Source organism: Columba livia, chromosome 2 (assembly GCF_036013475.1).
Source record: "Columba livia isolate bColLiv1 breed racing homer chromosome 2, bColLiv1.pat.W.v2, whole genome shotgun sequence".
NCBI classification, from domain to species: Eukaryota; Metazoa; Chordata; class Aves; order Columbiformes; family Columbidae; genus Columba; species Columba livia.
In genome coordinates, this window is record NC_088603.1 from 38,479,835 (window position 1) to 38,496,846 (window position 17,012).

Sequence of the window (17,012 nt, forward strand, 5' to 3'; positions counted from 1 at the left end):
ATACAGGCACACAGACAATTTTGCCTTTAGGAGGGGGAAGCACAAAAATGGCAGCACCATTGATGTTATAAAAGCAGAAAAAAAGAATCCATGCTTCTGCTGATCCTGCATGTGATTTAAAGGGAACTAGATGTACATTAATTTTAAAAACCCAGTTCTGTGTAACATATCATTTTTGTAAGAAAATAACATTTGACACACATTCACCAACCAATTTAAGTCAAAATTGGACTAGAGATCATAGATCTGTGTTACACTGTGATTATCAAATGGACAAAGCAGCAGTGTAGGTTTATACATTCATATATCTTGCTTAACACTGTTTACTTCCTCTAATGACTTCAGTTCACTCAATCAATTTTCCTCAAGCACAGCTCATGGCTGGAGGATATTTTGGACTTTCTCAGGCATCTCAGAATGCTTTACAAATAAAACAGAGGCAACTGACCATAAAGCATATGATATTACCAATGGCATTATTAACATTTTCTCAGCAGAAGTGACCGAGGAGAGAAAAACTCACTCCCTCTTTGGGAAATGAGAGCTACATCTCTGGGGGATCGAAGAAGGGAAATGAGCTTGGAAATAATCACTCTAGATCCTTATTACATTGATACTATTTCACAGGACAGGAATATGTTTTGGGAAAATTACTGCGAGACTGATATGAGCCTTCTTTATATTCCCTGTGAAATCATGGAGGGGTTAGATCTATGTTGTTTGGGATCACATTGAGCAAAGGGTGCTGTGCTAAGAGTGACCTAAAGAAGCTTCTTGTGATGGGAACAGGAGTGATCCCTTCCTGTGCCGATGAATCTAGGACATGGGATGGCTGTATTCAGCACTGAACTGGCAAAACAAAATAAGGAAAACTAAAAAAGTCAAATGTAGCACATGAATGAAAGAGGGGACTTGAAGCAAGAACTAAGAGATTGCTGGAATCTGGTCTGTTTTTAAAAATATAATCTTAGTCAGAGCAAGGGGAAAGAGTATATTTAGAGCCAGCAAAACAACCTGGCTTTCCTGGCTCTATATATACACTGTTTTGCCAGGCTCCAGCTAAAACCACCCAATTTTTTTCCTCAGAAACAAACAACCCTCTTTGCTCCCAAAACTCAAAGAAAGCTTAATTTGCTTTAAGCTGCTAAAAAAACTTCCTGCATCTTGTGTTAGCATTGTGTGCCAGGTTTCAGCATGCTGAGAAATGAAAAAGTGCTTTGTAATTGAAAAGCTAGTTCATTCCTTGCTACGTGGTGCCACAGTAATAAAAAAGAAAGTTGCAAACCTTTCCCTTTTAAAGCGGCCAGAATGAACAGGGGATTAATTTAAAGAGTTCAGACTCAAGATCACTGTGATGAAAACTATATTCTCCAGCCATTTTCAGCCTCGGAGAACAGTGGTTTCCTCGGATATTGGGTAATTCAGTGAAGTGCATGATAGAAAGAGAAAGCTGCGTAAAGCCACTCAGTGTTACAGAATGGGAGGTTAATGAAGTTCATTTAACAGACCAGTGGTGCAAACCTGTTATCAGATGGCTTGTGCAGATCCCAGATGGCTTAAGCAAAGCTGGGAACTTAAACAGGTACCTCACATTTTGTCATGGGATTAATAAAGCATCAAGATACTCACAGCTCTTCTGCAGCAGAGTTAATGATCTTCCATAACCATGTGCTTTAACTGAGAAGGAACACATTTTAGCACTGCGTACCTCTAAGTCGCATTTGTTCTGTCGGCTAATTGAATTATTTTTGTCCTATCAGAACAACATTGGAAAACTTCAGACGTCCTCAGTTGCTGCACCACTTTGTGGATGAAGCGGCACCAGACTGAACATGAAGTGCTGCTCTTTCTCCTCCTCTGTCAGACGAGGAGCCACATCTGGCTGCTGCAAGGGAAGACCAAGTAGCCCCCCACTGCATCGCTTGCTCTGCAGTGCCTAACCCTGTAGCACCAGCCTTTACACTTGAATACACCTAATGTATTTATATGTTTGTAAAACAATTACCACTAGTGCAGACTTTGACTCTGTAGTACAGTTTATTCTGCTGTTGGCCAGTTGGTGACCCTGTGTAGATACACCAGCAGCCTTTCTTGACGATCTTGAATCCCCTCGTCATAGTAGATGTACAGCACATTACTGTTACCAGTTGCCATTTGCATATGGCTTTCATCATCCTTTTCTGCAGACCTGTAAGGAGTGTTTTTACAACACAGTTCTTCCCAGAGCCGGAAGACAGGACAGCAAATGTTTTGTTGCCCTTCCAGGAACAAAATCCGAAGCAAGGTCTTGCAAGAGCATGTTCAGTTCTAGTTCAGGCACGTGATTTCTGTGAGATTATGAAAAGCTTCATGAGGTACACACTGTGTGTGTAGATACATATATATAACTCCTCTTCATACTCCAAGGCTATGTTTACTGTAAACACCTACAAAGCCCTGTTGACTTCACGTTTGTCACCTACCGCCTAAATGCTTTGCTGTTCAGCACCCTGAATGACTACCTCTGATTGTGTGCACCTCCATTAGATGCATGCTTGTGGATGGCTGTGGGAAGGTGCCCCAAGCAACACCTTCAGGAGGGACACCAACCTCCAGCTCCTTGGACCACCCAGCAAGAGCTTTCCTGCATGGACCCATGTCCTGCACTCACCTGGACACACAATGCGTGGCCCTTCCAGGGACCTGGGACAGCAGTGGCAGGGAGAAGACTGGGTTGGGAAGGCAAGAACCCTGTGACAACAGCTTCCTTCCATTTCCCTGCATCTATTTGCAAATTTTCTTGGCAGCCGTTGAAGGACAGAATGGCAGCCACCAACCTCATGGGCTGTGTCCCTGTAGTTTAAATGCTTTGCAGGATGCTCTTCTTCCTCCACACTCATCCCAGCAGGCCATGGCCACATCTTCCCTCTGGACAGAATAAGGCCCTGTCCATGCCTCTCCCTGGGAGCCTGGAGCCAGTACACCCACTCAAGGACAGAAGTGCAGGTGCTATGGTGAGAAGAGAGACGCTGCTGGTGCCCTGGCCATTCTTCAGGGCATCAAGCTGCAAGGCCTGATCTCTGTGGACCTCAGGAAACATCGCCTCTGAGCCCAGCCCAAGAGCAAGGCACACACAGGGGCCTCAGCACCACCCTGTCATGCCATGGGACCGGCAGTGTCTGGGTGCAAGAGCAGATTTGGCACAGATCGGGGGACAAAAGGGATGCTACAGGTACATAACAAGAGCATTACCTTTAATAATATGCTGTTTTCACTGCCCCAAACACAGCATTTTAGTTAAGACGCTGCATTTCACTTACATCTGGTGTTTACACAAGCCAGTGATTCAGTGCCAGACAAACCCTGCATAATGTCTTTGGTAAAGTACTGTTAAAATAGCTGCCTGCAGCATTTCTTCTCTGTCTTCTCGCTAGAGGCGATGGCTGGTTCTGCAGGCAATAAAAACCAATGACACTTTCAGCCTAATCAGTTCATTCAGGAGAAATGCCCTGAAAACAGCAACAATTTTATGTATCTCCAAAACTGGATGACTCAGTATAGTAATGTCTTCAAGGTGGCTCTCTAATCAGCTCTCTTTTATATATATCAAGAATGACAGCATGTGGCATCTATGAAAGAAGAGATTTAAAGCTATGGAAGTTAGTTTTAATCTTATAGAAGAGTACAAAAGGATGTCTCAGCAAAGCTTTATGGAGGTCACTCAAAGGACTTCTGCCAATGTTGCTTAAATAAGAGTTAACTGAGTTATTAATTCCTTTTTTAGTCCCTGTTTTCTTCAAGTTCCCTGCTAAAATACCTTGATCTTTTTTCTTTACTCTACCCCTCATGGCTTAACAAAATTAGTAGCTTGGAGTTTTGGAGTGGGGTGGGAGAGGCTGTGTTATGCAAGGAGCTTAAGGTTGGTTTTGGGGTTTTTTTTATCCTTTTCAGAAGAAGTCTGTTCCACAAAGAGACAGCCAAGTTGACTTTGTGCGTTCCTGCATTTATGAAAATAAAAATGTGGATATCAGAATGAAGGGAACTAAAAAAGAGCCAGAATGAGTTATCATACACTCATTCACAAACCCTCCTGGAAGTGAGGTCCTGCTTGAAGATAAAACTTTTCTTTTTCTGTGGTGCCAGTGTATAAAAGTAAGTTAGCATCCTTTGCAGAGATACTTAGAGTTCACTCAGATTCTTATTTGGAGGCTGCTTTGGAGCAGAGAAAGATGGGATGGTGTGGACAAGATTGGTGGATTGAGGTTAGTCCAGCCAACCACATAAGAAGACTTAAATGAAACCATTTTGTGTATCCAAAGATAATTCACCAGTAGAATGCAAGTATTTTTCTATACTACTCAACAGAGGCAGTACATTATGCCTATACAACATGCCATACTAGCCAGAGAGGGAAGCATTTGTCACTTGTTTCATAAGTGCTTTCTCTTAGGTTGCAGGCATACTAACTAAACTTTATTTTGGAAAGGTTGGAGAAATAATTTGGGAATGAAAAGAATCTGTAAAATCCTGAATGGCTGTCACTGTCTACTAACAAAACCAGGACAATGGCACAGCCAAGGATATAATTTAAATTATCCCATGTTATTGTATATCTGCATTGTTCGAGGAGTGTGAACTTGACTGCTTGCTGTTGCTTGGCTTGCAGTCTCAAGGATACTATTGTGAGAGAGGTGAAGCTAGTTCTGGTATTCTTCACTGTATTCTTCCTCCTCAGGGCAAAAATCGGTACCAGGCCCTTGACAGTGGACTGGGAAAGACAACCTTTGACGGGGAGAGGGGGAAGAAAAGGCTTACATTTGCCTGTCCACTCTCTGCTGGAGGGGGAAGCACCAGCCAGCTGGCAGGTTCTTGCTTCTCCATTCTAGCCATACCTATTTGCAGGCAGCTCCTAAATTTCTTGTGGGATTCAGCCCAGTTTTTCTTGAAGTACAGAGGATGTGAACCACAGAGCACTAACTCCTGCTAGTAATAGCTCTATAACTTGCCATACACAAGGTTCCTGTGCCAAAATTAAATATCCTGAAGAAACACATCAGAGTTTTCTGCAAGAACAGTAGCAGCACTGTTCAGAAGCATCACTGTGCAGCAGATAAAAACCTTTCAAAGGGACGTAGTAAAACAACAATAAAGTAAAAGAACACGAAAAGAAAAAGCCTGTCTCCAGCTTCACATTAACCTGCCCCCGACTGCCTTCATCATGTTAATTTTACATTTTAGATATGTTGGATCAACAGGGAGCACAGGTGGCTGCACTCACATGTGAGACTTCAGACACCCACTGGGGCACCAGCAGCACCTCTGTCACCTCCCTGTAATGTGGGGAGGAGGGCCCCTGCCAGCCCAGCAACAAGAGTAGGTCACTGAAGGTTAATAAAGGCAGTAAGCACATAATTATCACTTCCTCATTAGCCTCAGCCTCTCAGGAATAAATTAGAGGGACAAAGTACAGGGAAGCTATGAGAAGATCAGAGTGGGGTGGCACCTCTTTGTGCTACAGGAGATGAGAGGCACCTTCCTGGAGGTCCCTGCTTCAATTGACCAGGGTATTTTAGATGCAAATACATCTATATGGGGGAAAGAGCTAATATTTGAATATTTTAGCTAGCTACATTAATTTTCTTAAGCATTTAATATTGCTAAATATTAATCCAGAGAAAGCATTTTTTCCTTCCTCCTTTATGCACTGGCTGTAGGCACACCTGTCAGATGGATTGTTTTCATCCCCTCAGTTTCTTGATCAATCTCCGCTACTCTGGGCCTACAGTAAAAGAGTCGCTTTAAGATGATTAATAGTGCTCTTGAGACTACAGCTCCTGCATGCAGAAGTCTAATTTGCAACAAAGATGACAAGAGCTCAATTAGCCAGGTGTAAGCAATGAAGACAAGGCTTTCTCTGTATCAAGTTAAAGCAGAAGATTAATTCCCAAGGCAGAGGAGTTGCAAAGCAGGGTTGTTACATTTGCAATCAACTTACAGTTAATTGTTTCATCTCAATGCTGTCAAATAATGCATAAAATAGTTTGGGCTAATGCACAATCAGGAAACACTGGTCACAGCCCTAAAAGGCTGTAAGTCACAATTCTGACTGACAGCAGAGCAGGACAAACTGAAGGAGCATAAGAAGTCCAGTTTTTAGGTAGGAGGCAGAGTGATGTTACAAAATAGAAAGTGTAACACATAGGGCAATTCTGCCCATTGTGGGAAAACTAAAAGTCAGAAAAATAACACTCCTGGTGTCACTTCCGCACTTTCATTATTAAACGCTGCTCTCCACGTAGTTGTTTCCCCACTCACTGGTAACACATACTAACTTCTGAACAGTAGCAACAACCATAAAAAAAAACCCCAACGTGTAACAAACCTCCTGTGAAGGCTGCCATAATGGGTGAATAGTCGTCTCTCTATGGTGTAAGCAGTGGCAGAAGACCTATTGGCTGGGTTCCACTGATAGCTATGCAGTCTGGAATATCTACTACTCCTTTACTTAAACCTTGGCAATCTTTGCTATGCATGGACCAGCCACAGGGACAGCTGCAGGGCAAATTTCCATGAGTGGCACTTAAAAACTTACTTGATCACCACTAGTACTAGGGGAGGTAAGCAACTCAGAACTGGCATTTGCCCGTCCTCCTCCAAGCAGACATGTCCTCCGTCTCTGTGTGTTCTGCGATGGGACAACTAACACATGCTATTTGAGGAAGCTGGCCTCCATGGAGCAAAAGCATGCAGCTATCAAAGCCCACCTGCTGCTGTAGCTAACCAGTCTTCTCAAGGTAATGAGTGGCTGGCCACTGGGACTGCCCAAGTATCTCTTGGGTTTATCAGGCACCTCCTCTTTTTCTCAAAAATAGATTTGCTTTGATGCCAGCTGGTGGTACAGGTCGTGACCATCCTTGGCTGTTTATAGGTGTTGGCTTCTCCCCCTGCAACCCGCACTGGAACAAATCCATAGACAGAAGCTGTTTACTGAATAAATAATTTAATTATGATCATGCCTTCCTATGTGACCCGACAATTTTATCAATAAAAAGAAAAAAGCAACATTGAAGGAGGGGGAAAGAAGTCACAGGATGACTTTGAGCGATGCAATTTTAAGAAGATGGTACTGTGGCTGCAGAATACCTTCAGCCCCCAAAGACTGAATATGATGCCAGTGTCAACTAGTTTTACAGTGCAGTTCCTTACAGCTGAATTTAGCTGCTCCAGGTGCTTACACCCAAATGCCAATCAATCATCTAAGTTAAACTTGCAATGAAGGCAGCTCTATAAAGAAAGCTGGTGTGGGGTTCCTAACCCCTGCATCTGCATGCACCAGACTGCAGGGCTCCTGCTGCTGCTTGGCTTCTGCTAGACCTGCTGCCTCACCTGCATGGCATACAGAGGACATTTTCCTCATGAAAAGTCCATGAGTTTAAGTACAGGGTCCATGGAAGTAATATGCAGATTATACAGTAATATATCAGAGATCTGATGTACATCCTATGTGTCCCTGCTCTGTAATAAGACAAAGATTTCTAAAGTGTACTCAAAACACCCAAAAGATCAAAAAAACTCAATTAGTGAAATCATACCAGACAGTAGCCTCTCAAGTAGGTAAGTTTTGAACCATGTCTACAGGTCACTCTTCTGTAACATTAGTATTCCGCAAGTCACCAGAGCCATTTTCTCAAGCCTCATGTGTTACTAGTAGTTTGTCTGTATTTCCCCCCCAACATTCCTAGGTTTCTCTTCTCAGACAATTTTCCAGCAATTGAAAATAAGTAATTTCTGCTAAACAAACAAAAGTTTTGATTTATAGCAACTGCAATGATCTCTGTGTTGCCTTGCCAACTGCAATAAGAAAATGATGGACACAAAAGTAAATAAGAAGGGAATGGGGTGAACAGATCCCTTTGTGGCTGCAAGCTCCCGAACTCAGATCCATAGACTGAACACAAAGGTAGGCACCTTGATGAAGTCAACAGAACAAAATCATTTCTGCCTTTGCATATAACCCTTTAAAATAATCTCTGAGCCTCAGAGTGACACAGCAATATAGTCTGTAAAGTCATTGCCAGAAACTTCACAGGTCTCCATCTCACTATGGTGAGTACCAGTTCCCATCTTATGTTGTATTCTTAACACTGAATATAAAATGCTTGAAAGCTGTGTGTTCAGGACGTTCTGTGAAAGTTGTTCCCTTATATTACAAGCAATCACTTGTCTATAGGCGGGTGCTGCTGAGTAAATCTGCCAGCCACTTCCATAAAACACCATTCTGGCCAAAGAGATTTTTCTTTTCCCATGAGAAAACCTTAAGAGAACATATTCTTCTGTACAGCACAACAACAATGAAAAACCTTGAGCAGGCTACGCTTCTTTTCCACATTATCTGTACTGAGCTGGAGCGCAGCCTTGCAAAGCTGAGCACCAGTGACTCTCACCCTGATCCACAAGGACCCCAATTTTACCACCTGAACAATGACCGGCTTTGGCAGTGTAGTTCTTGTACGAAGAGACTCTGATAAGATTTTACACCACATTGCCTCTGTCCTTTGCTATACTACTTTTGAAAGGTGATCCAAACTCCATCATGAGAATAAAAAGTCAAAGATTTTGTCAGAAAACAGCACCCCCCCTGTACCACTGCTTTGTGGAGAGGTGGGATAATCTGACTTGTGTTGCTTAGTCATTTAACAGGTTTTTGTTTGGGAAAGACTCCAGAAACAGCTGTTTCCCCAAGGACTCCGTAGAAGGCTATACTATAAACTAATTCATGGGAAAACAGCAGCTTCATGGTGTTCAAATGTGTTTTACCTGTGCATTGTCAAAAGAAAAAAGACTTCAGAAAATCTACCTGAACACTTTTTTTACCATTGCAAAAACACTGAGCCCTTTCTCCCTCTCTATCTGTTAAACAACCTAAAAATATCTAATTGAGTACAGTTGTACAGCAATGTGACGTTTTTACTGCCAGCTCCTTTCCTCTGATTACTCGTTCCTGTGGCTGCCCTGTTTCACAACAACTTCCCGTGGCTCACGCTCTGCACTGAGGCCTGGTTTGCATAAAAGGTTGTATACAGTAAGTACAGCAGGATCAATCCATCCCAGTGCCGCCTCCAGCCACTCCTGTTATCCTATTTTTGCTGAGATGTACAAAGCCGAAGTGAAATGCGCCCCTTTCTGTGTTGCAAGGATGCCTGCTGTGAAGATGCAGTGATGTTGGTGCTGAATAATTAAGTGACAGTGTAATAACTGTGGGTTTGTGCTCCATTAAGTGAGATCCTGCTGATTGCTTAATGAGCAAACAAAACCTCAAACCCCATTAATATTATTCCCGTTATATTAAACATAAAAAAGAAAACTTGACTCTTTAGCAGTAACCACATGGGGGTCATCTTCTGAAAACACAGACCAAGAAGAAAATAATGAACTATCCCATTGATGCATTTCTAAAAGACCGCGAAGTTTATTTTCTTTTCAGGAGGGTGGAGAATTAGGTAACAATACTGAAGGGTTTGCTATTTCCTCTGTGCAACATCTGAATCCTTTGTTGCAAAAAGAGAATCGATAGGACTCCTCTTCCTGTAACAACGCTGCAATGACTGTATCACAGAGGCTGTGAAACATGCAGTTCCTTGGCTTGTGTACGTCAGTAATATGACAAGAGGCTAGAGGAAATATCCTTATTTATCGATATAACACACAAGATTTACAAAGGATCTAAAATATTCAGTGGTGTTTATATGGCTGCAGTGTTTGGGAAGAAGGAAGTCCAGAGTCAAAGTTTCCTGCTTGTGTTTCTCCTGCCAGGGCTGTGAGTGAGTGTAGCATCTTTTCGTGAGGAGTTGGGTGAGATACGGTCACTGCGAGGAGACCCATAGACCACAGCAGCCTCAGGCAGCTAGAACCTCAAGCTTTTAAATCAAAACTGCTGCTTTAAAAGGAAAAAAAAACCCAAAAAAAACAAAAAGAAAAGAAAAAAGCCTGCATGGCTCAGAGATTTATATGAAGTTTAGTCTTCACACAAATGGTGACAGTCTCAACACAACAAAGCAAGTGATAGCATTTTAGCTTGCACCATTATCTTGCATATGATCTATGGAAAGACAGCAAAGCCTAGATTCTATTATCTTCCCCAGATGGTCTTAAGGAAAAAACATGATGTGAAGTTTACAGCTCAGTGCCCTAATTTCTGGAGGTCTGTTAGCTGAAATGGAGCTTCTAACAAAATATTTATATGCTCTTAGAAGCTTTCTTATGAAAAGGAACAAGAATTATTTGCATTTTCACTGTTTTTCTTTGAGAATCCTGGTCAACATAAATTATTCAATGTACAGAATTTATAATCAAAGCATCAAGATCTGTATTTGCTTAAGAAACCTATCCTAGAGAAACATGCATCATTCCCAAGTATCACAAAGGTGTATAAGACTAGTTTCAAGATTTAGTCCTCTACTGAGGAACTGAAACTTCGTACACAAATAACATGAACTACCTGCTATTTCAACTCATAATAACCCGCAGCAACAGTCTGGGTGTACCCTTGTTTACTCCAACCAAAATGCTGAGCCTCACAGGAAATACAGAGAGATAACATGCAAGAATGACATCTCTCCGCTTCCTGAAGGACATACATTTTAGTATTAATGTATCACCAAGGACACTCTAAGCAGGTGATTTTTTTTCTCCCCTGAAAGTACCCTGATCTATGTTATTTAACACACTATCTGATAGACAAGGTCTTTGTGTCCTTAGTAATAAAATTTGGTAGTTTGTAAGAAACATACCAATGACAACAAAACCAACAAAAGTAGAAAAGAACTGGGGGAAACAGCACGTTGTCATTCCATTTTTATAGTTCTTAGCTCCAAAACAGATCACCAGGGGTGAGGTGAGCTCCAGCTCTGATCTTCAGGGTATGCTTTCCACTGAGCTCTTGGACACAGTTCTATCCTCTAGGAACAGTTCTAACAATGTTGGTAAAATCCTTCTCCATCATAAAGAGAGTTCTGCCATTTCTTCTCTTCCCCAAAATAATTGAAAATCAGTTCCAGCAGAGTAATAGCTGTGCCCTTTTGAGTTATGTCTTTCGCCATATGAAGATTGGGAGATCCATTAGGGATGTCTCTACCTAAGATGCTCAGATATGGAGGGATGGGAAGCTGTTTTTAACACAGCAATTGGCAGGTGAAGATCATCATAAAAGATCAGCTTGGCAATGTCAACCATCTGGCAGTAACTTCTTTGCATCATACTGTATCAGAGGCACACTGGGGGATTTGCTTTTTAAAGGTATCTAAGAGCTAAAGGAACAGTCCTCTCTGTGATTGGGATGACTGTCAAATACCATGAGGTTAATATTTCATTTAAGGACAGATAAACATTGCAGGCTAGTTATTTGTTGTTTTAGCAAAGTTTTTCATTAGATACAAAGGAAACAAGTTAAACCATAGCAACTGCCAAAATGTTTCAAACCAATTGGGAGCAGGTTAGTTTTTGAACTCAGAGAGGTCATTGTGGACCAAAACCCCTTCATCCTTGCATAAAGGCTTGCTTATATTCCCAAAAGATAGTAGGTCCTCTGTTAATGTTAGAGCTTTTCAGCCTAAGGAAGATTATTTAAAGTCATCCCATAAGTAAGAGTTCATCGGTATCCTTCCTCAGACTTTCTAAAAGGAGAAATCTTGTTTTCCAGATTAAAACACCAAAGCATACCATATTTGTTCTGTACAGGCTTCTACAACTCAGGGTTGTGGTGGTGGTCGTGTTTGTTTTTGTTTTTTTTCCTGCAGGAAAGTTCCCCTCCCACAAAATAAATGAACTAATGAATTCAAATAAAGTTCAGCACTTCTATGTAAAAGTAATAAATACCCCAAAATAACAAACCACACATATACACAGATTTACTCCTTCTTTTTTCTTTGCAGAATAGGTTGAATTGCAAAGATCTGGAGTTGTACTGTGTGAAAGACTCTCAGGAAAAGAACCTGCTCTAAATTCTTTCATTCTCTCATGCTGCAGAGAGATTGTTCTACATGATATTGGCTAAATTGGCACGTAACAGTGCAGAGGCTGACGTATCCAACACCCTTTTTTCTCTGTGCTGGATTTACTCCTTAATGAAAGCATAAAGCTAGTCCAGCCTTTATTGTTAGAAACCACATGAATGTTAAAAACAAGCATGAATTACTTTTCCAGTCATTGGCAAAGAAAAGGCACTCTCTATATTCTCTGCTTTAGTGCATGTAGGCAAGTGATAATTCAGAAGAAGTCATGCATCTGTCAGTCAATATTTCCATGCCCAGAGAGTTATTGCAGTCACAGAATGATTTATCAGGACAGCAACTTTATTTAGATATAGCAAACGCAGTCTCATCCGATTACTTTTGTTGCATGTACCTATTTGATCCAGGCTGTTGATCAAACATGGCCTTAATCTTGAATTCTGTAGAAAATCCAAGTGGAAAATAGCAGGTATGCTCTCAGCATATAAGCCATTGCAGCTTTTTTTTGCAAAGTTTCTACAAATAAGTATGTGACATTAGCGATATATTGATAATATCTTTAAACTTACCTCTGCAGCCAACTAATTTTCTGTAATTTCTAAGTTTATAGTCTTCAGAAATGCCATAATCAATAAACCTGCTCCAACTATCAATCCCAAGTAAAGCAGGGTCTCCATATGACTTTAGCAGCAGAGGATACAATTTTTCATACATTCTTTATGCAATATTAGTGAAACGCTATAGTTATAATCTCCAGAGCTTGGGAAGTGGCAAGAGCCACTTGGGAAGAGCTAAGACAAGACTTCCAAAGCTGCCAGCAGTATTGTCAGAAGCGTCAAAACACATCAACTATCACATCCAAATATCTAGTTCAGTGGTATTTAGGCACCTGAGCCATTGAGATGTTAACTCCGTCTGGTCCCAAATCAGCATTCCACCCACTAGCCCACTCTACTCTTGTGGAGCACATGGGATCACAACCAAACCAGAGAGGAACCAGCTCCTGCTCTTCCTCAGTGCAGCTCTGCCCACTGCTCTCTGTCAGGACTTTTAGCTTGCTGATGAGTTGTCGCATTGGTCTTCTCCTACATCAGAACAGAAGTATTGGAGTCCTTGATTCTCTGTATGACACTTGGGTAGCTGGTAGACCTTGACAGAGCACAGCATATTCCCCATTTTCATAATGACTGTAGAGACTGTAGCAGAGACTGCAGTGTTTGCCCTTGGAGGATCTCAGACTTCCTAATCACAGGTCACCTGAGGAAGACAAACAGCATGGGCAAGTGTCCAAAGTGGGGCAGAAAAGGAAGTGCTTTGCCTTGCATTGATTAAAGGATAAGTGCTTGGCAGTTTTCATTTGTTATGAGCTGAATCCTTCTGGCAGCCCCAGTTTCCCACACTGCTCTTACCAAGGGCTGGGTGAAAGTCCAAGCTCTGTGCAGGCTCTACTGTTGGCTTTCATGTCCTCTGTTAATTTACTGCAGGTAAAGTAGCATCTGGCAAAGCACAGATACTAGAGGTGAATGTCTAACTTTCTTTCTCCAATTGATTGTTAATCCTGAAGCAATGATGGTTATGCTATCCTCGTCTTGCTTCCTAAGCAGCCTATATAGTAGACAAAGTAAAACAAGAATGTACTATCAGATCCATCTTAGTAAATTACTCCTGAAGGGATAGTGCTGCAAAGCTGCTATTTCATAAACACTTCATTAAAGCCTAATGTGACTAATGCATTTGTTATTCATGTGTATTTAAATTTATTCGTTGAGCTGTTTGTAAATCTGTTTCGAGGCAACTAGAGTCAACAGTTTTCACATTGCTCTCTCATTCTCCCCTCATTACCTTGGTGCAGTTAGTTTCTTCCTCACTCCCACACCTTTACTTTGAAAAACTCATCTTCAATTTTTAGCTGAGAAGGCAAGCCACAAAATCACAAGGAAACCTGTAAATTTTTTTTAGAAAAAAAGTATTTTTTATGACAAACAAAATGTGTTCTAGTTAACAAACATTCCTAAAAATATCCCCCTAATCAATATTGCACAAGCATTTCCAGTGAAATCTCTTAACCACTTTCATTAAGTGATATGAAATGTAAAATAAGGAAATTCAGGAAAACTGAACACAACAGTAATTATGGTGCTAAAACATGGACTTGAGTTTAACAACAGCCTAATCAGATATTAACGTTTTGTTTACTGTCTAAAAAAAAAAAAAATCTATTCAAATGTAAAAGCCAGCAGTAGCTATGAGCTCATGCTCAGCCTTTCCCCTCTCCCCAGTCTTGTATCTTGAGATCTATTTTGAATGCTGATTCAGGTCAGCGCAGATTCACTCGGCTGTTGGGCATTTGCAGGCCGCAGGGCAGCTCCTGGCCCACACGCTGCTCCGCAGAGGACCTTTGGTAATGGGGTTTTTCATGCTCAGGTTACCAAGATCCTGGTACCACATGTCCCCACAGAAGCAGGGCTCTGAGGCACATCAGTGACCCACGGCCACCACCCACGGTGAGAGGCCACGTGCCCCCTGCCAGGAGGTGGGTTTAAAAGAAAGAAAAAAAACCAACACTTTCCTGAATTTGAAAGAGAGAAGAACACCAATCCTTCCTCCCACTCCCAAAAGGTGCAAAGGTCTTCCTGAGTTCAAGTCCCAAGAACAACTCTGTGAAGACTGTCAGCAAGAAGCTGATTACAAGCAAAACAGAAACATTTTCCCCCCCAGATGTCGCCTAACTGGAGGACACATGGATGCATGAAAATTAAAATACATCAGCCTGCATGAGGCTCAGTGCTTGTTCACGCTGAAAGCCTTTGCAGACTTGCCACTACCAGCACAGCAGCTCTGAAATAGTGATCCATAATGCTGAGGCTGGAGAGCAGAGAATGGGAAGGAGCCCTGGCGGGGAGCGTGCTGCGCACCATGGATCACCCAAAATCAATGCAGCAGCTGCAAAGTGGCCAAGGGCCATGTGTGTGCTGTCCATATGCTGCTAGTGGTCTCGGTGAGGCCACATGCTGGCAGGTGTCCTGTCCTCTCCCTCCTGTCTCCCTCCCACCCAGTGGCTTGTGATTCCTCTGCTAGACTTTCCCTGAACTGAGGTGATGACTTCCAAGAAGTGGCTGCTGCCACCGTCCTCGCTGGGTTTTGCTACGTGACTGAACACCATTAGCAGCTGTGGCGGGAGCCGATGGGGAGGATCTGTGGTAAACTGCTCACAGCAGAGGTGTAAAAACACCTCTAACACAGGTTTTATACACAACCGTCTGAACCTCAAAGTTGAAAGTGTGGGCCATGCCCAGTGTTTTTGAAGACCAAGGAGTGCTTGGGGGCTGTGTCTGCAGGGAGCATTTCCAGTGACCCTGGATGGGACAAGGACCCACATCTTTTCTTATGGGTGTCCTAAATCAGGAAGACACACCTGCCATCAGCAGAGATGAACAAGTGCTAGCACAGAGATATTTCAATTGAGCAGGAGGGGAGAGGAGGCTCTCCCCAGCATCCAAGTTACCTGTCACCAGTGCAGCAATAGCTGGTATGCAAAATGCTCTTAATGAACTTAGTCTCTGTCAATTTTTTTAAAGATCGCAAATTTTAACAGCTCCTTTTATCAAAAAGTCAATTAAAAAGTTCCCCTCGGTGGCTGCTGTGAGGAATTGTTTCTTGAGAGTGTTTGCATTACCTTGACTTGCTGGCTTGCACTGCCACCCCAAGCCTGGCAATGAACCATTGATGCACATGGTTATCCAGGCCAGCAGACACCAGGTGCAAGAGAAATGTACCTTGATCTCAATAAGCTTCTGTGATGGCTGGAGTCAGAAGTGTGATGGTTTGGACCCAGGACAGATCTGATCCAAACAGGCTGGGTCTGTGTTGAGCACTCAGGTCTGTGCTGCAGGCTCTGACAATGAGGATTTACCTCCTCAACAGTGGCTCAGCATGTGTCATAAGGTTTGAGAGTGCCCAGCAGAATGCTAAAAACCTTCGTTAAAATAATGTTCTTTCATCCAAAATATGGTGAATGCCAATCACACAGCTAATGGTTTTGATATTAGTGCAGCATGCTCTACAATACAGACAGACAACTGAGCACGTATAAAGGACAGCGAACAGACACTTCTGTTTGCATCAGTGTATGAACCATCCCTAACCATACTGCTCACTGGCTCTCCTACAGGACTGAGGTTTTTCAGGACAGAAACCTTCCAGATCCAGCAGCCAGCACCCTAAAACACCCATCCTGGCTGTGAGGGTGTAAGCTGCAAGTCCCACTCTAAATCTTACGTCTCAATATTAAACTTGCCTGGCTTTGTTCCTAAGGAGCATCCTGCAGCACAGGCCCACCCTCCTGGTGTAGATTTTAAGGTCCCCTTCATTCAAAAACCAGTGATTTGAAAAAGGAATTTTAACATGTCATGAAATGAAAGACATTGATGAATTTGAAATGTTTTGTATGTATTTATCTTTTTTTTTACTTCCTGTAAAAGATTATGTAAAATTTCAAAATGAAATTATTTTGAACCAGAAGGTCACTTTTACTTAAAGAATACCAAAATAGTATATTTGGAATTCTTAAGTTTCTTTCTGAAGGAAGGGGGTGGTATTTCAGTTTGTCGAACTCACCTGTTTCCTACCTGATGTTTCCATTTGGTCTCATCAGCGTCATGCAGTAGACATTGGAGTTTGCATTTTTTATCACCAGCCCCCAGCGTCTGTATATATCTTGATCATTTCAGCATCCACAAAGCCAGACCCTTAACAGCCCGTGACTCTTGTTATGCTTGTGGCTTTGTAAGGTCAGAGAACCAATGAATTTCATGTTGTGGCAAGGTGTGACTTGCTGTTTTGTGTTGGGCTGCGACTTGTGTCGTACCTTCACATCCCTTGTTGTGGCTGTCCCAAAATGATTTGCAACTGGACCGCTCCTAAATCCTGACCTGGGGAAGGCGGCAGTGGGGGGGGTCAGATGGTTCTGCGGGATGTGCACATGCCGGGGTACAGACAGAGGATGACAAGAAGGGAAAACAAACT